Source organism: Panthera onca, chromosome C2 (assembly GCF_046562875.1).
Source record: "Panthera onca isolate mPanOnc1 chromosome C2, mPanOnc1 haplotype 2, whole genome shotgun sequence".
Lineage (NCBI taxonomy): Eukaryota > Metazoa > Chordata > Mammalia > Carnivora > Felidae > Panthera > Panthera onca.
The window spans coordinates 124,532,431-124,554,400 of NC_138347.1; the positions used below are offsets into that span (position 1 = coordinate 124,532,431).

Genomic DNA, 21,970 nt, shown 5'->3' on the forward strand with positions numbered 1-21,970 from the left:
TCATGATAATGTAGCATAAGACAGTGGTCAGGATAAAGATCTTAGTTTCAGAAGGCAAGTGTAGAAACAAGTAATAATCATAAGCTTTAAAAATGAAAATTGTATTCACTAAAGCAAAAATGACTAAGAACAAAAAAACTTTGTTTTACACCCCTGATTCATACTCTGATGAGGATCTTTGACCTTTAGGGTGTTTTTTAGAAGTGTAGAAAATTGAGTTGTCTTTTAATTTATTGCCATTTTGCACCTCTTGACTGTGTTTTCTACTTTGTAAAGAGACTCATCCACAGATACTTTGATTCAACTTATTTTTGAATGTGAACAAAATACACAGAAAAAAAATTAAAATTAGACCTTGTAATCTAAGATACGTTCTTCCTAAATTGTGATTTTTCCTCTTGCCTCACTTTAGATTGGTGAACCTGACAGTAGAAGCAGTACTATGCTAGCTGCTGAAAAGGCTAGGGGTCAGAAGTCCCATCTTGCTTCGTTCTAGGCCTGGACTTGGGTCCCTAATAGCTGGGGCTTTGGGGATGTCACTCAGTCTTTTTGGTTTTGCCTTAGTCTTTTTATTTATAGAGTTTGAGTGGGTGTGTGTCACAAGGTTTGGGAGGGTGGTGATGGACTAGTGAATCACATTATATAGAAGAACCTTCCAGGATACTGCACTTTTATGGTTTCCTTCTCTTCACTCCCTTTCTCTCTTTTGTTGATTTTTCCTTCTCCCTGAATTCAAAACATCCTAATGCCTTAGCACTTCCAAGCCATTCCCTCAACTTAAAAAAAAACTTTTTTTAAAATAAGATCTGTGCCCAATGCAGGGTTTGAACTCACAACCCCAAGATCAGGAGTCACATGCTCTGCTGCCTAAGCCAGCCCAGTGCCCCATCCCCTCTACTTTTTTCTTTTCTTAAAAATTTTTTTTTTGAGTGTAGTTAACACACGGTGTTACATTAATTTCAGGTATACCACATAGTGATTCAACAAGCGTGTACATTACATAATGCTGTGCTCACCACAAGTGTGGCTACCATCTGTTGCCATACAGTACTATTAACAATATCACTATGTTCCCTCTACTTTTTTTCTACCTGTGCTCTCTCCAGGTGATCTCATCATGTCCACTGTCCATGTGCTGTTGACGTTCAGATTTTTTAAAAGGTTTATTTATTTTGAGACAGCGAGCAAGAGTGTGGTGAGGGGAGTGGGAGAGACAGAATCCCAAGCAGGCTCCGTGCTATCAGAGCAGAGCCTGATGTGGGGTTCGATCTCACAAACTGTGAGATCGTGATCTGAGCTGAAATCAAGAGTTGGACTCTCAACTGACTAGCCACCCAGGTGCCCGACGCTCAGATTTTTATCTCCAGTCCTGAACTTTAACTTTAGATTTCTTTTACTGCCTTTGTGGTATCTTCACTCCATTTGCCTTTAGGCATCCAAAACTGAACACGTTCAGAGTGGAGCTCTTGATTTGTTTCTCAGCCTTTTCCTTCCTCAGCACCCCTCTGCCCTCCTTCTCCACCCTTGTTAAGTGAAATATCTGGTGGTCATTCTTAATTCATCCCTTTGCCTCACTGCGCCTCCATTCCCCACATAATCAGTCCTTCAGCAAACCCTGTCAATTTTACCTCCAAAATACATTTCAGGTATATTTACTTCTTTGTTTTTATTGCCACCAACCCATTTCTTCTTGGGCAGTAGCTTCTTACCTGGTCTCTTGCCTCTGGTCTTGCTTTCCTGTTTCAAATAGTGATCAGAGTGATCTTTACTCACTTTCCTGCTTCAGTGGCTTATTACACTAAGAAGTAAATCCATACTCTTTACTTGCATTATCTGCTATTATCTTGCTTGTTTACTTATTTATTTGTTATGGGTTTTTCCCCTTCGGCATACTCTAAACTCTCTGAGGGCCAGGATCTTGTCTGTCTTCAATATATATTGGTATTCTTGGTAACCAGAGCAGTGCCTAAAACATTTAATTAATGTTGAATGAATGAATGTGTGAACGAAATAAGTCAGTCTTTTGATTATAAGTTCAACGTGTGTTGAACAAACTTATTCTTTTTGGTCCCAGATTTGTGCAAATAAGGAAGTAATCAGAGGGCCTAGAGGTATTCTGTTAGGCATCCTTATTCCTCAGTCTTGGTTAAGGGGTGCTGTACCTCCTGAAGAGGCTAGACATTAAGCCACTAATAACAACAAATGTGATTTTTATTCATTGTGTACTGGTTCATTAGTATTTTTGTAAATAAGGGACCAAACAGGTTTTCCAGGCTTGTGTTGTTCTTTTGAGACATTGAATTTTGGTCTTGACTGGAGGAGATTGGTTCTAGAATGTGGTACTTTCATTTAGTATTGCATACCAAATCCGATAGGGTAGCAGTTGGGATGTTTGCAGAGAGCAGGTGTGTTTATTTCAATTACACTATTTAAAAAAACAAAAACAAAAACGGAGACCCCTGCTCCTCTGTGTGTGTGTGTGTGTGCGTGTGTGCGCATGTGTATGTGTGTATCCATCTTCTCAACCATTTGATTTGGAATTATCATGTCTTGGGGATAAATTCTTACCATTTGGTTTCTTTCTTTCTTTTTTTTCAGGATTTTATTTTTAAAGCATGGGATTCTGTCTCTCTCTCCCTCTCTCTCTGCCTTTCCCCCACTTGAACTCTCTTATTAAAAAAAAAAAAAAAATTAAAAAAGAGTGTATAATTCCATTGTGAAAGTAGAAATAGAGAAAAAATATGTTGGAGGAGAAAAGCTTAGATTAGAAGAATAATATTGACTTAACGTTTAGTGAAAGAGAAGAAGAAAAGGAAGATAGGTGAGAATATCATCAGTTTTTTTGGCTGGTGTGAGACAACTTCCCTTATCACTCCTCTTACCTCTCACTGCCCTCCCCAGATTTTGTCACTTGGATTTTTTCCCTCTCCTCACTCTTCATTCCCTGATTGGTATGGGCTTTTTTTCTAAGGAGTACCTGTGAGCCTTCAGTAGTTTAATGTCTGCTGCTGTAATGCTTTGTGAGAGGAAACTATCCTTTTCTTGAAGAGGCCTTTCTTCTCCTAGTCAAGGTCTTTCTGCCTACATTTTCTAGCCATTGGGTCCAGCTTTCTCTTTAGACTGGCTCCAGACTGGGGCACTTCCTTTTTAAGTTGTTGTTCTACCATAGATCCATAGTAGCCTTTATGTTATCTCCAGGTTAAATAGTTCTGAGTCACAAGCTTCTAGTTGAGAGAGAGAAAAATGAAAGGGATTAGATGTGTGGTTGGGTGTGTATAGTGTGTTTGTTCTAGTTGCTCTGATAATGCAGATTGTGTCTCTAATTTAGACCTTTCTTTTTCAATAGACTTGTTTATTATTCATTAAATAAAAACTTTTTATATAAATTTCATATAAATATATAATTTTTGTATAATATATGATGTACAGTAAATATATAATACACTTTTAGATAAATATTTTTAAATATTAAAATTAATTATTATTATATTATCCACAATCAGCATGGAGGCAGACATGGGGCTGGATTCCAGGACCCTAGGATCATGACCTGAACCAAAATCAAGAGTCGGACACTCAACCGACTGAGCCACTCAGGTGCCCCTATTTTTTTAGATGGCCAAAGAGATTTTGATAAAAAGACATTTCTAAAAGAGGATGACATTGAATTTAAAAAATTTTATATACAGTAAAACTCTAATTTTTAAAATTAATTAAAAATGTTTTCAGTACAGTTAATGTACAGTGTATTAGTTTTAGGTATACGGTGTAAATGATTCAACAATTGTATTCATTACTCAGTGCTCATTGTGATAAGTATAATCTTTATTGCCTATCACCTAATTTCACCCATCATCCACCCACTGCTCCTCTGGCGACCATCAGTTTGTTCTCCGTAGTTAAGTCTGTTTCTTTGGTTTGTCAAAACTCAATTTTTTTCATATACAGTCCTGGGTTGGTTTTTTTTTTTTATTATTATTAAATGTTTATTTATTTATTTTGAGGGAGAGAGAGTATGAGCCAGGGAGGAGCAGGGAGAGAGGGAGAGAGAGAATCCCAAGCAGGCTCCATGTTGTCAGTGCAGAGCTTAACATGGGGTTCAAATCTCACAAACCCTGAAATCGTGACCTGAGCCAAAATCAAGAGTCAGATGCTTAACCAACTGAGCCACTCAGGCGCTCCCATCCTGAGTTTTAACACACGCATAGATTTTTGTAATCATAGCCACCACTAACAGTATACAGAACAATTCCAACACCTCAAAGAATTCCCTTGTGTTACTCCTTTGTAGTCCTCTCCCTTCTCATTCTGAGCACTTGGATTCATTTTATTTATTTGTAAAAATATTTATTCATTTTTGAGAGAGAGAGAGACAGAGGGTGAGTTGGGGAGGGGCAGAAAGAGAGGGAAACACAGAATTCAAAGCAGGCTCTGAAGCAGGCTCCAGGCTCTGAGCTGTCAGCATGAAGCCTGACCCAGGTCTCAAACCCATGAACCATGAGATCATGACCTGAGCCGAAGTCAGATGCTTAACTGAGCCACCCAGGTGCCCTTATTTGTGTTTTAAAGAGAAAATTTTTCATGGCTAGAATATGTTAGAACTAGAATGAGTAGATAACTGATCACCCTAATTGTTGGTTTTCTTTTGGAAATATAAATGAGATAATTCCAGTCTTCAACATGCAATAAACTAATTACCCTTGTAGATGAAGGAATGTTTATAAAGGCTTTAAATTAAAAAATTACTGTATAACTTCTGAAAACTGTCAAGTGAGGTGAATCCCATAATGTCAGCTTCTATAAAGGACCATCTAAGAGAATTTGGAGGCTAAGTCTGTGATAATAATGGATTCATCTCTCTGGTAAATCTAGACTTCCCATTTACTGCTCTTGCAGGGTTAGCTAGAGATTAATTTTGCCAAGGATTATGTTATGAAGTCTCAGTTTTTCTTCCTAACTTCTCTCTAGCATTGTCACTTTCTGCTAGCCTATTTTTTCCTAGCACTTAAAGTTGTTTTTAACCATTCAACTTTCCTAGGGATTGAAGGGAGGATATGCTATCTGTATAACTATGGTGTGTTGCAAATGTAGCTTTCATTTATCTTATATATATTAGTTTCAACCTAAAGCAGTTAATAATGTAGAAACTTCATCATTTCCTTACAAAATTCACAAATCCTTACCCTGAATCCTGGCTTCAGGATCTGTTTTCCCCTACCTCTTCGCCAAGAATGCATACCTCCTCATTTCCTGCAGTATTCAAAGCAGTTAGCTTGAGGTTATCATTGCCCTTTTAACTGGGTGTATTTACTGCTGGACCATCCTCTCTGTTGTGGTATTGCTAGAGCCAGGTCTGCAACTCACAGTCCTCTGGTGCAAGCTAGGAAGAACTGACATGCTTGTTCCTGACTCTAGCCTGTCCTCCCCTGGTGCTGGAATCACTTGGGAGACCACCAGGCAAATGCTTACTTGTCTTCAGGGGAAATGCGATCCTGATTATCCATGCCTTCAGGAGAAGGATTATGTGGATTAAAAGAAATCCATGAGTAATCCAGAAGCTTTATTTAAACTGCAGTTTAACCACATTCCTGACGATAGTTTTTCCTTGCATTTCTAATAACTGTAATATTTACTAATTTCGTATCTATCTCCTACCATATAGAAGTATTGGCAATTGTGAAGTAGGGAAAGGATGGGAGGGGTCAAAGGAATTAGATAATGAACAGGCTTTGCCCTACATAATTTGGTGTTGACTGGGTGGTTTAACCACAGTGCTTACTAGACCTCGAAGACCTGAATTCCATGAATTCCTTACCTGCTGAGCCACTGGAAGAAATTTGAGGTGACTGTCAACAAAAGGGCAAACTCCATTTTGAGACATTTGCTCCTTACTAGTTTAAATGATTGAGCTTTCATGATTTAAATAATGAGTACTTCAGACCATGAGAATTATAAGTTTAATGCAATTTGAAGTTTTCTTTAATGTTTATTTAAAAATTTAAATTTTCAACAATTTTCAGAGGAATTAAACTGAAAAACTGCAGTTTGAAATAGAGATTGTCTCTCTCTCTCTTTTTTTTTTTTTGAGTTTATTTTGAGAGAGAGAGAGCTCGGGCAAGAGCAGGGGAGGGGCAGAGAGAGAGGGAGAAAGAGAATTCCAAGCAGGCTCCCCACAGTCAGTGCGGAGCCTGATAACAGGACTTAGAGTCAACAAACCATGAGATCATGACCTGAGCCGAAACTAAGAGTGGGATGCTTAACGGACTGAGCCATCCAGGCGCCCCGAGATGCTCAGTTTTTGTAGCCAGACCACTTACTACTACCTCTGACAAGTTACTTACACAGTAATTAATTTCTATTAAATCGTTGAAATATGGTCAGTTAAAATTGTGTATTTTTTTTTTTTTTTGGTGCAAAAATGTGTTATTAAAGCATGAGGACAGGGCCCATGGGCAGGTAATAGCTGCCTAAAATTTTGTACTCTTGAACTACCAATTTAGTGTAGGTCTTGTATTTATATACTAATAAAAGCAGTGTTTATAAATCATTACAAATTGCTGCTGTTATGTTATCTGAACAAAAATTATAATTTGTTAGCTAAAACTTACCTCTCCAGTTGTATATTTTAAAAAAGTTAGGTTTCTGATCCTCTTGTAGTTCATAAGCATGATGATTGGGTGTTCATGCTGTTGTGTGATATGTGCCTCCCTTAAACCTTGTTACGACCTTGGCACATTGCCTGTCTGACATAGGGGAAAAAAAAAGGTTCCATATTTATCAGCTAGATATATATATATGTGTGTGTGTGTGTGTATATATATATAATTCCCCTTAATTGAGATTCATTATAGGTAGTTTTTTTGGGGGAGGGGTGTCCTGGGGGACAACCATCTGGGATTCTCTTAATATGTTTATTTTTTCCTAGAGAGCCTAAGGAAACATCCATAGGAGTAGATAGATGATAGTTGGTTTTGACAAGGTGGTGATCAATTGAAATTATTTTGGGGTGCTTTTTTTTTTTTGGTGGTTAGGAAACTTTCACATTTTCATTGAAAATCATTGGTTGTCTTAAGTCTTAGTATACTTTACCCACCATTTCATTATTAATATTTTTCCTAAGTAATTGGTATTGTTCTGGGTTTTAGGTCCTGATTCTACCTACAAGAAATGTCTACTGTGTGTGTGTGTATGGTAGCTATGTATGCCATATCAACCAGCAGCAATGATTTCATCCTTAACTTGTGAAGAATTTATGATTTCTTTAATTCTGTATATTGTCACCTATTTCCTTTCTTTTTCTCTTTCTTCCTTTCTTTTCTTTTTTTCTTCTTTCTTTCTTTCTTTCTTTCTTTCTTTCTTTTTTTCTTTTTAAAGTAATCTCAAGCTCAATGTGAGGCTCGATTTACAACCTGGAAATCATGTGTCACATGCTTCACCAATTGCTCCAGCCAGGTGCCCCTCCTTTTATTTTATATCATTTTTTGTCATTTAAAGTTGTGGCTGTCAATATAGCCCGTTAGAAAAACCGCTCTTTTGCCTCTGAAGGAAGGTTGGCCCAAAGAATGGAAAGAACCTTCTATTTGAATATGTTCAAGTATGTAATACCTTTTGTACCATATGAAATTCAGAAAATAAGGGGAGAAGAAAAAAAAAAAGAACTTGCTCTTTGTGCTTACTGTATGGGATTAGACTATAATAGTAGTTAACATTTATTGTATGCTTACTTACATGCCATGTTATGCTTAGTGGCCTTCCTAGATTTTATCTTCATAAACTTGAAATGAAGGTAGTGATGATATCCTTGCTTAAGAGATAAGGAAACTGAAGCTTTGGGGGATGTTAACATGCCAAGCATCACATAGTTGAGGAAAAGTCAGGTTTCAAACTCAGATCTGACTCTAGAATTTACGTGTATTTTCTTTCTTTCTTTCTTTCTTTCTTTCTTTCTTTCTTTCTTTCCTCCTTTCTTTCTTTCTTTTTAAGATTTTATTTTTAAGTACTCTCTATACCCAACATGAAGCTTGAACTTACAACCCTGAGCAAGAGTGTTTTGTTCCACCGGCTGAGCCAGCCAGGTGCCCCTAGAATTTATGTTTTTAACTGATTGCATCATACAGTTCTTTATTTTTTAGGCCCTTCAGAGGAAGGTTAAAAGATACTATATAAGTTTAAAGTGTTGTGTTTTTTTTAGTATAATAATCGCCACCTTCATCTTACACTACCTGTGTAGTATTTGGAAACAGGATGCAATTTTCTGTTCATTGAACCTTTAACCTTTTTTTTTAATTGAAGTATTAGTTTCAGGTGTGTGTGTGTGTATATATATATATGTATTCAGCAGTTTAATACATTACTCATTGCTCACCATGATAAGTATAGTCTCCATCTGTCACCAAGCAATGTTATTACAGTATTATTGATTGTATTCCATATGCTACATTTTTCACCTCCTTGATTTATTTTATAACTAGAAGTTTGTGTCTTTTAATCCATTTATTTTACTTATCCCCCCACTCACCTCTCAACCATTAACTTTCTTTTTCTAACTACTCTTAAATAACTTGATATAGATATAGCCTAGTTTTATTGTACGAGTTATGAGTTAAAAAATTGGGGCTCCTGGATAGCTCAGTTGGTTAAGCGTCAGACTCTTGATTTCAGCTCAGGTCATGATTGAGCCCTGTGTTGGACTCCCCAGCTGGCAGTGCAGAATCTGCCTAGGATTCTCTCCCTGTTTCTCTGCTCCTCTCCTATTCTTGCTCTCTTGTTTATCTCTCTGAAAATAAATAAATAAACGTTAAAAAAAAACCAAATTATTTGATGTAGTATGCCTTTGTTTTGAATGTATAAAAAGCTTTGCTTTTGCCTTGGCTTTATAGTTAGAAAGTATGTGGTTTTAGGGGTGCTTAGATGGCTCATTGGGTTGAGCATTGATTCTTGGTTTTGGCTCAGGTCTTGATCCCAAGGTTGTGGGATCCAGCCCCGCATTGTGCTCCGTGCTGAGCATGGAGCCTGTGTAAGATATTCTCTCTCTCTTTTGCCCTCTCCCCGACTTTTCCCCCTCCTCATGATCTCTTTCTTTCTCTTAAAAAAAAAGAAGAGAAAAAAAAAGAAACCTGTGGTTTTATGCTTTGTTATATATATGTAGCTAACAAAAATGCTTAATGTATGATCTGGTATTATTAGATGTTCTAGTAAGTGGGTGTAGATCATCTTTACAGAATTTTCAAATACGAAAACTCTGAAGTATTTTTTCCTCTCCTGCCTAGGTAATTTGTTGGGTGCTATATTGAAACATCTTGCTAAACTGGATCCTAAAGTGTTGGGAATAGAGGAAGGTAGACATAAATTTACTTTTGTTTCATGAATTTACTTTTGAATAAATGAACCAGTAGATTACAGTTATTAATCCTTTAATTAAAAAAATGAATAGATAAGCATTACATTTGTGCTGTTTGGCCTCCCCCCTCCCCCACATTCACATGAGAAAAGAATGTGAGCATGAACATTATATCTATCATTAATAGTATTCAGACACATAGAAGGGGATGCTCAGTTTGTGAGTTGGTGCCCCTCTTGTTGGCATGGAGCCCACTTTGGATGCTCTGTCCCCCACCTCTCCCTCCCCCACTCAGTTGCGTGTTCTGTCTCAAAAAGGAGTAAACATTTATTAAAAAAAGTTTAAAATTCTACTGCCACATGGATGTAATACAATTTAATAACAAAAGTATTCAACAAAAGCTTAATTAGATAAGATTAAACTTACTTTGCTGTTATGAATAACCTTATAGTGAACATCTTTGAACTGAATCTTTAGATACAATCATTATTTCTTAGGTATGACACATGAAGACTTGGAATCGCGTTTGAATATCACATTTCCTCTTTTTTTATTTTATTATTATTATTTTTTTAATTTCCTTTTTTTAAATTATATAAATTGCAGAGGTTGGAATTATATAGGGAAAGGGAAACTAATGTATATTGCATCGTGAATGGTAGATAGTCCTAATCTACACAGTGTGCATAGCTCTTTAGCGATCTGCATAGAAGTATTCTAAAATCAATCATTTTCCTTTCATCTATTTCTGTACTCAGTGGACTTGTTTGGTTTTTATTCGGTGTCTCAGCCATTAGGTGTGTATGAAAAAGTTCTTTACTTTTTTCTATATAAACATTTTATCTGTTCTCATTTAATTTTGTTATTTATTTTTTTAAGGATGTCATTTTTTTTTTTTAAATTTTTTTTTTTTTAATGTTTATTTACTTTTTTTGAGAGAGACAGAGACAAGATGTGAGTGGGTTAGGGGCAGAGACAGAGGGAGACACAGAATCCAAAGCAGGCTCCAGGCTCTGAGCTGTCAGCACAGAGCCCGACATGGGGCTTGAACTCACAAGCTGTGAGATCATGACCTGGACCGAAGTCGGATGCTCAACTGACTGAGCCACCCAGGCGCCCCCAAAGATGTCATTTTTTAATGTAATCTCTACACTCAGTGTGGGGCTTGAACTCATGACCCCTAGATCAAGTGTTGCATGCTCTTCCAACTGAGCCAGCCAGGTCCCCCTCTAAATTTATTTAATTTTAATTAAGTACAATTGGACATACTATATTAGTTTCGTGTGTACAACATAGTAATTTAACAATTATATACATTACGAAATGCTCACCAAGATAAGTGTAGTTACCATATAACACTGTACATAGTTATTACAATATTAATTTTAACTCCAGTGTGGTTATCATATAGTATCGTACTAGCTCCAGGTATAGAGCTATTACAGTATTAATGACTGTATTCCCTATGCTGTTCTTTTCATCCTGTGACTTTTTTTTTTTTTTTTTATAACTGGAGGTTTGTATCAACTTCCTTAACCTATTTTGCCAATCCCCTTTACCTATCTCACCTATCCCCCAACCTCTACCCTCTGGCAATCCCTAGTTCTGTGTATGTATGAGGAGTCTGTTGCTCTTTCTTTTGTTGTTGTTTTGTTTTTTACACTTCACATATAAATGAAACCATACGGTATTTGTCTTCCTCTGACTTATTTCACTTAACATAACAACCTCTAGGTCAATCCATATTGTCATGAATGGCAAAATTTCATTCTTTTTAATGGTTGAGTAATCTTCCATTTTGTATATATACTATATCTTTATCCATTCATCTATATCAGTGGGCATTTAGGTTGCTTCCATACCTTTGCTATTATAAATAATGCTGTAGTAAATATGGGGTGCATATAGCAGTTTTGTTTTCTTTGGGTAAATACTCAGAAGTGGAATTACTGGATTGTATGGTATTTCTATTTTTAGTCTTTGGAGGACCCTCCATAGTGTTTTCCGCAGTGGCTGTACTAATTTACATTCCCACTGACAGTGCACGAGGGTTCCCTTTTCTTCACATCATTACCAACACTTACTATTTTTTATGTTTTTGATAGTAGCCACTCTGATTAGTGAGATTGTGGTTTTGATTTGCATTTCCAGATGATTAGTGATGTTGAGCATCTTTTCATAATGTCTGTTGGCTGTCTGTATGTCTTTGGAAGCATGTCTATTCAGGTTCTCTGCCCAATTTTTAGAAAATTTTATTTATTAACTGAACATTTAAGATTTTATTTATTTTTATTTTTTTAAGACTTATTTTTTATTTTTTACAGAGAGATAGAGTGTGAGTGGGGGAGGGGCAGAGAGACAGGGAGACACAGAATCTGAAGCAGGCTTCAGGCTCTGAGCTGTCAGCAAAGAGCCTGATGTGGGGCTCGAACTCATTAGCCTCAAGATCATGACCTGAGCTGAAGTTGGACACTTAACCAACTGAGCTACCCAGGCACCCCAAGATTTAAGTAATCTCTACACCTAAAAAGTGGAACTTGAACTCACAACCCCAAGATTAAGAGTCACATGCTCTACCAATTGAGTCAGCCAACTACCTCTCTCTGCCCATTCTTTAATCAGATTGTTTTTTGGTGTTGAGTTGTAAAAGTTCTTTTTATATACATATTTTTAAATTTTTAGTTTTCAGAAAATTTTTTAAGTAAGCTCTACACCCAACGTGGGGCTTGAACTCATGACCCAAGATCAAGAGTCACATGCTTCACTGACTGAGCCAGTCAGGAGCCCCATGTTCTTTATATATTTTGGCTATTAACCCCTTATCAGATATATCATTTGCAGGTATCTTCTCCCATTCTTTAGGTTGCCCTTTTTGTTTTGTTGATGGTTTCTTTTGCTGTGCAAAAGCTTTTTAGTTTGATGTAGTCCCAGTGGTTTATTTTTGCTTTTGTTTTCCTTGCCTGGGGAGACAGATCCAGAAAAATATTGCCAAGGTTGATGTCCAAGAGATTACTATTTAAGTTTAGTTTTATGGTTTCAGGTCACACATTTAGCTCCTTAATCCATTTTGAGTTTATTTTTTGTGTAAGGTGTAAGAAAGTGGTTTGGTTTCATTCTTTTGCATGTAGCTGTCCACTTTTCCCAGCACCATTCATTGAAGAGACTGTCTTTTCCCCATTGTATATTTTGCCTTCTTTGATGTAGATTAATTAATTGAGCATGTAAGTATGGGTTTATTTCTGGCTTTCTGTTTTATTCCATTGATGTATATATGTCTGTTTTTGTGCCAGTACCATGCTGTTTTGATTACTGTAACTTTGTAGTATAGCTTGAAAACTGGGATTGTGATACCTCCAGCTTTGTTCTTTGTCAAGATTGTCTTTGCTATTTGGGTTTTTGTTTTACTTTATAAATGTTAGGATTATTCGCTAGAGTTCTTCAAAAAGTACTATTGGTATTTTGATTGGGATTGTGTTGAATCTGTAGAGTGCTGTGGGTAGTATGGACATTTTAACAATATTTTTTCCAGTCTTTGAGCAGGTGTATCTTTCCATTTATTTGTGTCAACTTTGAATTTTTTTCTCAGTGTCTTATAGTTTTTAGAATACAGTTCTTTCACCTCTTTGGTTAAATTTATTCCTATTTATTTATTTAAATTCCAGTTGGTTAACTTAATAGTGTAGTATTGGTTTCAGGAGTAGAATTTAGTGATTCTTATTCCTAGTTATTTTATTCTTTTTGATGCACTTGTAAATGGGATTGTTTCCTGAGTTTTTCTTCTTCTATTTCGTTGGTAGTGTATAGAAATGCAGCAGATTTTTATATCTTGATTTGTGTCTTGCAACTTCACTGAATTTATCAGTTCTAATAGTTTTTTTTGGTGAAGTCTTTAGGGTTTTCTAAATATCCTATCATGTAATCTGCAAATAATGACAGTTTTACTTCTTCCTTCCCAATTTGGATGCCTTTTATTTCTTTTTTCTTGTCTGATTGTGGTTGCTAGAAGTTCATTCAGTACAATGTTGATTAAAAGTGGCGAGGGGTGCCTAGGTGGCTCAGTCAGTTAGGTGTCTGACTCTTGGTTTTGGCTCAGATCATGATCTCATGGTTCATGGGGTTGAGCCCCATGTTGGGTTCTACATTGACAGCATGGAGTCAGCTTGGGATTCTCTCCCTCTGTCTCCCTCCCTCTTTCCCTCTCTCACCCTCTCCCTCCCTCTCCCTCCGTCTCCCTCCCTCTCTCTTTCTCTCCTTTCCTCTCTCTCTTACTTTCTCCCACTTGAGTACATGCCTGTGTGTGTGCATACACCCTGGCTGAAAATAAACATTTTTTTGTACAGTGGTGAGAGTTTTTCTTAATTTTTTTTGACAATAGGTTTATTGATTATACATATATATGTGTGCGTGTGTGTATGTGTGTATATGTAATTGCATACCATACAGTTCATCCATTGAAAGTGTATAATTCAGTAGTTTTTAGTATATTCCAATACATACAAAAATCAATTTTAGAACATTTTTTTATCAGTGTGAGAAGAAATCTTTTAGCTATCATTGTTCAATCCCATCCATGCCCCATCTCTAAGCAATGGCTAATCTACTTTATCTCTGTAGATTTGCCTATTACGCAGTCTTCTGTGATTGGCTTCTTGTAGTTGGCATAATATTTTTAAGGTTCATCCATACTGTAACATATATCAGTACTTTCTTTTTGCTGAATAATTCTATTTTCTTTTTAAATTTCATTAATAAATGTGATTTGCTAAGTATTATGGTTGTTAATCAGGAGATTATTCATGCCCTAGGTTTTCTTTCTGTATATCATCTGCTTGTTAACATTTTGCTACATATTCATTAAACTGTAAAAGTATTGTTAGAGAGAGGGAAATGATGTAAATTTTAAAGTGAGTTTAGTGGTACCTGGGTGGCTCAGTTAGTTAAACGTCCGACTCTTGATTTTGGCTCAGGTCATGATCTCACAGTTTGTGAGACAGAGTTCTGTGTCAGACTCTGCTCTGACAGTGTGGCGCCTGCTTGGGATTCTCTCTCCCTCTCTCTCTTTGCCCCTCCCTCACTGACATGTGCGTACGTGCATGTGCTCTTTCTCTCTCTCTCTCAAAATAAATAAACAAACAAACATACATTAAAAAAAAAAGTTACCTATTAATGTCCTTGGCAAGAATTTTAAAAGGGGCTTGAAACTATGGGATAAATGAAGCAAAATTTGGAAATTACACTTAGATTTTACTTTTCATGTTTTTTCTCAGTCCCCTATTGTGTCTTATATTCCTTTGAGCTAATACTGTGTATACTATCTACACTTGAACCTAAATTAAGGACAAAGGTAATTAGCTGTAGAATTGGAGTGTTGGAGAAGAGATAGTGTCATATTCAGAGCACTTCTATCCTGAAACCCAGTCCAGACTAGTTTCCCACAGAGTTTCACAGAACACCTTGAGTTGCTTTACTGTAATCTCAGGTATTTTGCCGTGTGTGTATTTTGAAGAATGGTTTCTTAGTTAACCTATGAGGCTTAAACAGACATTTAACTCTCATGTGTTGTCTTTTAGAAAGAGGTTCGTTCCTGAAGTGTTTTGTTTTTTGTCTCCAATTGGCTTCTTTTTTTGGATTGTTTAGATTGGATTTGGATTGTTTTCGGTTTTGGGCTGTTATAAATAAAGCAAGTATGAACATTTATTTTTTTGTGTGAACAAAATATTTCCCTTTTCTGTGATAAATGCCAAAGAGTGCAATTACTGAGTTGTCGGGTAATTACATGTTTAGTTTTATAAGAAACTGCCATAGTCCCTTTTATCATACGAGGAGTAACACAGAATCCTTATATAAACAGATGCTAGTTGCAGTATATAAACAAATCCTAGCTGAGCTGCTGTTCTGGTTGAAGTAAGCTTGGAGTTACACCTGCTTGATCACCACCCAGTGACTGTGCCAGCCATGTGTGCACTCTTCTTCCAGCCTGGAACTTTATCCAAGGCTGTATAGTTGAAGTGACATTAAAAAATTAAAAAAAAAAAAGGTGGGGGGTGGGGAGTGCCTGGCCGGATCAGTCAGAAGAACACGTGACTCTTGATCTCGAGGTCCTGAGTTCCAGCCCCACACTGGGTATAGAGATCACTTAAATAAAAATTTGGGGGTTGGGGAAAGACTTAGGAGTGATTTTAGGCTTATTACTGGCAGAGCTGTTATTGGCACTCAGGTTTCTTGATTCTGAGTTTTTTGTTGTTTTTATAAATCAGGATTATACTTTCATATGTACATTTTGGATGGTCAAATAGTCACAACTATTTGAATGGTCAAATAGTCCCCACAAAGTTTGTGATGAAAAACATAGTATTATGCTGCTCCGTTCTCTTCTAATATAATTATACCAGGGTATTTGGTATTTGTGTGTGTCCACATATATGTAAATGTATTTTTTAAAGTTTATTTACTTTTGCGCATGAGGGCATGTGAGCGAGCAGGGGAGGGGCAGAGAGAGAGGGAGAAAGAGAATACCAAGTAGGCTCCACATGCTGACTGTGTGGATCCCATTGCCGGGCTCGAACTCACAAGAACCATGAGCTCAAGACCTGAGCCAAAATCAAGAGCCCGATGCTTAACGAACTGAGCCATTCAGGTGCCCCTAGCATATGTATTGTTTTGTACTAAATTATATTCTTTTTATTTCTCCTTTATTTTTTTATTTAAAAAATTTTTTTTAACGTTTTATTTATTTTTGAGACAGGGAGAGACAGAGCATGAACAGGGGAGGGTCAGAGAGAGAGAGACACAGAATCTGAAACAGGCTCCAGGCTCTGAGCTGTCAGCACAGAGCCCGATGCGGGGCTCGAACTCAAGGACCGCGAGATCATGACCTGAGCTGAAGTCGGTCGCTTAACCGACTGAGCCACCCAGGCGCCCCTATTTCTCCTTTATAAGGCAGTATGCTATGTTAAAAGATATATATGTAATTACTTAAAATTATGTTTCCTTTGTATTATCTATAAATTTTATTGCAGTGTGGTAAGAGGATGTTATGAAATATTTGTTATTTTACAAAAGGGAGCATTGGGTCTGACATGACTGAGCACCCCTAGAATAGATGGGATATGGTGGTGCAGTGCATGGGAAGACTCCAGTGGGAGGGAGGCTGGCATCTTGGAGTAATTGAAAGGAGACTGTATATAACTTTAGAAGAGAGAGTGAGGGGGACAGATGTGTAGGATGAGTCCAACAGGGAGGCAAGGGCCATGTGGGACCTTGTAGGAGGAAGCTTGGAGAGTTGTTTGATTAGAGCAAAAGCTGAGGAGTTTCGAGGTATGAGTGACTCAGTCAAGTGCAATTTATAGCTGAAATGGACTTAAAGATCATATAGCTTAATCATCCTGCTTTACAAATAAGAAAATGGAAATTGAGGGAATTTTCCCAAGGTGAGACAAATCATGAATGAGCTGGAGCTAGAACTTGACCTTGGTAATTCATTGTTTACACTTGACTGCCAGGCAGAGGGATTGCTTTTTTTTTTTTTTTTTTTTTTTTTTTTTTTTTTTTTTTAATTAATTTAAAATTTTATTTTTAAGTAATCTCTGCACCCAGTTTGGGACTTGAACTCATAACCGCAAGATTACGAGTCGCATGTTCCCCTGACTGATCAGCCAGGTGCTCCCATAGGGATTACATTTTAGACCGTTGGGAGCATTTCAGATTTCACCAAGAGAATTTCAGGATAGAGATGGCTGGATGGCTGTGTGCAGGCTGGAGGCAATGGGTAATAGGAAGCCACAAAGTCAGGGCCCTTAAGATTTTACCCTCTGATCAAAGTGAATCACTAAATATGAGTTCTGATCTTGACTTATGATGTTATTTAATAGTTTTTTGTGTTAGTGTGCTTGGTTTGTCTTCTAGTAAGTATGCCCGTGACTTTTTACTTCCTATATATTTTGGCTCAAATACTTTGTAAGTTATGAGTTGTACTTGTAAGTTGCCCCAGCATGAGATTTGAATTAAGCCGCCAGCTTACTAGAATCTATTACATTTATTAATATATATATACCCCCAAACCGTCCACCCTCACAAAAAGTAGTATAGCATACTCATTGTTCTTTGTGTCTTTTGTTTGTCAGTTACCAATATATTTGATAGTTTTTAGGTATTGAACTGTTTTATTCCTTTCCATGGCTTCTAATTATTTTGTTGTCAATATTTTTCTCTATTTGTGTATGAATGGACATTTAAATTTTATCTATAATCTTTCTGCTACAGTTTTGTCTAGTTTTATAGTGGCCAGGTATGATACAGTTTGTGCAGGATATGTGTGGAGACAGAGAAAGAGAAAGGCTATGATGCTGATAGAGTCAGGGAAGGAAGATGAACAGGAGATAATCTGGGAAAAGCTAGAAGAATGATTGGAGGAAAAAAAGGGAGAGAGGAATAAGGATAGGAGTGAAATAGCCCTGGTCTTCCCAAGGCAGTACTGAAACCCAAGACTCAACCTTTCTGTTACTGTCTTGGGACCAGACTGAGTTCATAGTTGGTTTTTTTGTTTTTTAAAAATTTTTAATGTTTATTTATTTTTGAAAGAGAGAGAGACAGAGCACCAGCAGGGGAGGGGCAGAGAGAGAGAGAGACAGAATCCAAAGCAGGCTTCAGGCTCTGAGCTGTCAGCACAGAGCCTGACGCGGGGCTTGAACCCCACAACGGTGAGATTGTGACCTGAGCCCAAGTCAGAGGCTCAACTGACTGAGCCACCCAGGCGCCCCGTTTTTGTTTTTGTTTTTTAAAGAAAGCTTGACTTTTTTTTTTTTTTTTTTTTGAGAGCACAAGTTGGGGAGAGGAGCAGAAGGGGCGGTGGAAGAAAGAATCTCAAGCAGGCTCCATGCTCAACCTGGAGCCTGATGTGGGGCTCAGTCCCACGCCCTTGGGATCATGACCTGAGCCAGATCAAGAGTTGGACATTCCACTAACTGAGCCACCTAGGTGCCCCCTGAAATCATCTTTATTAGCATGTTATCTTGGGCAAGTTATCTGTCCTCTGTATGCCTCCGTTTCCTCATCTGTAAAATGGGATAAATGGGATAATACCTCATCATGTGTTAATTCATACAGAGCTGTTAGTGTAGCATCCATCCACATTGAGAAAGCTTTCTGCTCCCTTTTACCTCCAAACTTTGCTCTTATTCATTTTCATCTCAGGTGTACTTTTCCCCCAAAACCCTCTAGGTTGCACTAAGAGCCCCACTTTTATATCCTATACCTTTGTCTTAGCTTTCACCCCATTCTTTTGAAATTCCCATAGCTAATTATTTACCCCTTAGGGTGGAGAACCATCTCTTGTAATGTCTTTTACAATTTAGTTTCACCCTGCATCCACCACTAAAATACTTAGCACAGTGCCTGGCATACAGTAGGCACTTGATAATGTTTGAATTAAACTGAAGAAAGCCTTAGGCCTTAGGAACATTGAACCTAGAGAAATACTTACCTTTCCACCCATTCCCCAGCCATCCACTTTCATTCCCTGAGGCAAGCAATGGCTAAAAATTCATATCCTAGGGCTGCCTGGGTAGCTCAGTCGGTTAAGTGTCTTGACTCTTGATTTTAACTCAGGTCATGATCTCACATTTTGTGAGATCGAGCCCTATTGGGCTCTGCACTGACAGCATGGAGCCTGATTGGGATTCTCTGTTTCCCTGTCTCTCTTGTCTTTCCCCCATTCATGCTCTCCCTCTCTTTCAAAAAAAAAAATTTTTTTTTTAAAAGTGTGTACTCTAAATATTGTACATTGTTCTGTACATTGTAGTCACCCCACGAAGAGGATGAATAAAGAGTTCTAATAAAGTCAATTGAAATACCATGTCATGGTATTTATAAATCCATTTTTTCCCAGCCCTTAATTTGATTTAGGGTACAAGACATAATAAAATAACCAGCACTGTAAGACAACCTACAGTATAATGCTAAATTGTGTTTTAAAAATCCTTAAGATTCTGAGGAGACCAAGGTCAATGTGAGCTGGACTGGTAAAAGAAGACATCCTGGAAACCAGACTTGAATTTGGTCTTGAAGGACTTGATGGTGAAACTTTCTCAGTGGAGGGATGGGACAAAATCTAGACTACAGGCATTAAGGGAGCTAGTAGGGAGAGACTAATGGAGATGATGTTGGCTGTTAAGGAAGGAAAAGGAAAAGGATGGGAAGAAGGGAAAGAGGGACAAGTGAGGTATGTATGTTTCTGGAGTCAGAGGGAAAGATCTGGTTGGTAGGAGGGGATTGAAAATGCTAGCAAGTGAGGTAAGTACAGGAATTAGATGCCTCAAGATGCTGGGTTTAGTTTTAATTTTTTAATTATTGATTATTGAATAGGTAATACACTTCTATGATTCAAAATTCAAAAGGAAACAAAGCATACAGTGAAAAGTCTTTTTTTTTAAGTTTATTAATTTTGAGAGAAAGTGAGAGAGAGAGCTAGAAGGCACATGCATGTGTGAGGGAAGGACAGAGAGAGAGGGAGAAGTGTCAAGCAGGCTTCCATGCTGTCAGCGCAGAGCTGGATGTGGGGTCAAACCCATGAACCATGAGGTCATGACCCAGCTGGAAGTAAGAGTCAGAAGCTCAACCGACTGAGCCACCCTGAAAAGTCTCCCTTCTATCTGTTGTCCAGCCACCCAATTTTCATTACTTGAGGCAGCCAGTGGTTACAAACGCATTTTTCCTGAGTGCTTATATAAGCAAATACATATGTTTTTATATATATCCTAACTTTTTTAAAAAATAAAAATGATAGTGTACTCCAAACATTGTTCTGAGTGTTGCTGTTTTTTTTCCCCCATTTAGAGACTTTGTTTTTTTAATAGTTGCATGCGTAGCATTCTCTTCCGTGGATATACCATTATGTACCTAACCAGCTCCCTATTGGTAGACTTTTAGGTTTACAGTTTTTAGACATTACAAGCAATCCTGTAATGAATAAATAACATTTAGATTTTATTCTGAAACATTTCGTTCAGATTCTATATGATCTAAGATCTGGATTATGACCATTGAAAGAAACAAGGCAAATTGACATACTGTAATAAATGGCTCAAATTCAGAGTAGTGATTAACAAATCTATGTGTATGGATATAATTTATGTGTTTGTGGGCACTTCCACAAAGAGCTATAGGAGCCATGGAATGATTGCATATAGTATAAAGCTTAAAAGTACAAAAATTTATTGTAAAAAGTAAGCCTCTTTTCCCCTGCATAGGGATCCCTGTAATGTCCCAGTTTCTTGTATTTTGATGATCGTGTTTTTCAACATCCAGCCATGGGCAGCATCACCACTGGCCAGTCTACTTGTTTTCCTGTGTAACTCCAGAAATTGCCCATCCTCTCACTACGTAAATGTTAGCTTATTTTTCTGTTGGTCTTTCTAGCTCTTTATCTCCTATTGGTCTCTTTTCAAGTCTAACTTACTCCAGAATAATTTTGAATTTTTTTTTTTTTTTCAACGTTTTTTATTTATTTTTGGGACAGAGAGAGACAGAGCATGAACGGGGGAGGGGCAGAGAGAGAGGGAGACACAGAATCGGAAACAGGCTCCAGGCTCCGAGCCATCAGCCCGGAGCCTGACGCGGGGCTCGAACTCACGGACCGCGAGATCGTGACCTGGCTGAAGTCGGACGCTTAACCGACTGCGCCACCCAGGCGCCCCAACTCCAGAATAATTTTGAATAAATAGGTGCCAGATACCCTGAGATTCAGAGCTTTCTGTCTTCAGTCCCAGCCTTGACCAAATAGGATGATGCCAATGTAGTCATTCCTGGGGTTCCTCTGTCTGCTGAGCATGTTTAGTTATCATGTGGCTGGATGAATATACTGGTGGTCCTCCGTAATGTTTCTTTTCAAGTCTGAAAAACCACTTAAGATTTTATAAACAAAGCACTGATGTGTTTATGATAGTATGTTAACCCATCTTTCTCTTAGTCTATATAAAACCTGTTGCTCTGCTGATATAATTAAGGAAATTCTGATACTTTTCGTAAGGGGAAGGACAAATCCTTTTAAAATGGGAAGTGGATTTTCTAATGCTGACTTTTTTATTCCTTTTTTTTTTTTTTTAAATTTTTTTTTTCAACGTTTTTTATTTATTTTTGGGACAGAGAGAGACAGAGCATGAACGGGGGAGGGGCAGAGAGAGAGGGAGACACAGAATCGGAAACAGGCTCCAGGCTCTGAGCCATCAGCCCAGAGCCTGACGCGGGGCTCGAACTCACGGACCGCGAGATCGTGACCTGGCTGAAGTCGGACGCTTAACCGACTGCGCCACCCAGGCGCCCCTATTCCTTTTTTTTTTAAAGTTTATTTATTTATTTATTTATTTATTTATTTATTTATTTAGAGTGAGCAGCAGGAGCAGGGGAGGAGCAGAGAGGGGGGTGGGGAAGAGAAAGTCCCAAGCAGGCTCTGTACTGTCAGAGCAGAGTCTGACACAGGTCTCAAACTCACAAACTGTGGGATCATGACCTGAGCTGAAACCAAGAGTTGGATGCTTAACCAACTGAGACACCCAGGCGCCCCTGATTTTTTATTCTTAATGAGTTTGTTAAAGGCTACTCTCAGTATACCTAGGAAAGAAAAAGAATTCCTAA

At 37.7% G+C, this 21,970-nt stretch overlaps 1 protein-coding gene and 1 non-coding gene across 6 annotated transcripts in view; both read left to right on the forward strand.

Annotated features, from left to right (window-relative positions):
- Positions 1-21,970, forward strand: part of PIK3CB (phosphatidylinositol-4,5-bisphosphate 3-kinase catalytic subunit beta) — a 189,108-nt gene that overhangs the window by 1,441 nt on the left and 165,697 nt on the right. The window contains exon 1 of one of the 5 annotated variants that reach the window (XM_078432303.2): positions 3,504-3,597. The exons of the other annotated variants lie outside the window; for them this stretch is intronic. The gene's annotated coding sequence lies outside the window, so the exon portion shown is untranslated. Of the gene's footprint in view, positions 1-3,503; positions 3,598-21,970 lie in introns of those variants that run through there. 5 annotated transcript variants of the gene reach the window in all.
- On the forward strand, positions 6,646-6,749 carry LOC132684490 (small nucleolar RNA U13). The gene has a single exon (XR_009612700.1). It is a non-coding gene; the product is annotated as a small nucleolar RNA U13 (small nucleolar RNA).